This window comes from Sinocyclocheilus anshuiensis, unplaced genomic scaffold (genome assembly GCF_001515605.1).
Source record: "Sinocyclocheilus anshuiensis isolate Anshui unplaced genomic scaffold, SAMN03320099.WGS_v1.1 scaffold2560, whole genome shotgun sequence".
NCBI lineage: Eukaryota > Metazoa > Chordata > Actinopteri > Cypriniformes > Cyprinidae > Sinocyclocheilus > Sinocyclocheilus anshuiensis.
Window position 1 is genome coordinate 49,706 of NW_015541037.1, and position 901 is coordinate 50,606.

General features: G+C 42.6%; 1 pseudogene; it reads left to right on the forward strand.

The window, feature by feature from the left end:
• Nucleotides 1-901, forward strand: part of LOC107690533 (DENN domain-containing protein 4B pseudogene) — an 8,112-nt pseudogene that overhangs the window by 628 nt on the left and 6,583 nt on the right.

Genomic DNA, 901 nt, shown 5'->3' on the forward strand with positions numbered 1-901 from the left:
TGTGTGTCTGTGTGTGTGAGAGAGAGTGAGTGTGAGTCTGTGTGTCTGTGAGAGTGTGTGAGCGTGTGAGAGCGTGTGAGAGTGTCTGTCTGTGTCTGTCTGTGTGTGTGTGCGTGTGTGTGTCTGTGAGTGTGTGTGTGTCTGTGTGTGTGAGTGAGTGTGTGTCTGTGTCTGTGTGTGTGTGTCTGTGTGTGTGTCTGTGAGTGTGTGTGTGAGTGTGTGTGAGTGTCTGTGTGTTTCTGTGTGTCTGTGTGTGTGTCTGTGAGTGTGTGTGTGAGTGTGTGTGAGTGTCTGTGTGTTTCTGTGTGTCTGTGTGTGTGTCTGTGAGTGTGTGTGTGAGTGTGTGTGAGTGTCTGTGTGTTTCTGTGTGTCTGTGTGTGTGTCTGTGAGTGTGTGTGTGAGTGTGTGTGAGTGTCTGTGTGTTTCTGTGTGTCTGTGTGTGTGTCTGTGTGTGTGTGTGTGAGAGTGTGTGTGAAGTGTGTGTGTGAGTGTGTGTTATTGTGGACCGTCAGTCGGTTCTGAACTGGTTTTGCTTCAGGAACATTAGCGAATCAACACAGAAGCAGAATTTCTCTTCGATCATGATTAACCTAACAGATTTGCGTTTCTTCATATAATATTGAACTGCACGTGCCCACAAATATGCTAGATTATTCTTATGACTGAATCGGAAACATGACACCAGAATGGCAGTGATATGAAACCTTTTATTTGTGAATTTGTCTAAATATTTACAATATGTTTAATAGATCTCATTTGTTTTGATTAAATTATTGTTGATCAGCATTATATCAGTCAGCTGCTCAATAATAGATATCAGTTGATATTTGTTATTGATAATAAATGTGACCCTGGAGCACAAAAGCAGTGTTAAGTCGCTGGGGTATATTTGTAGCAATAG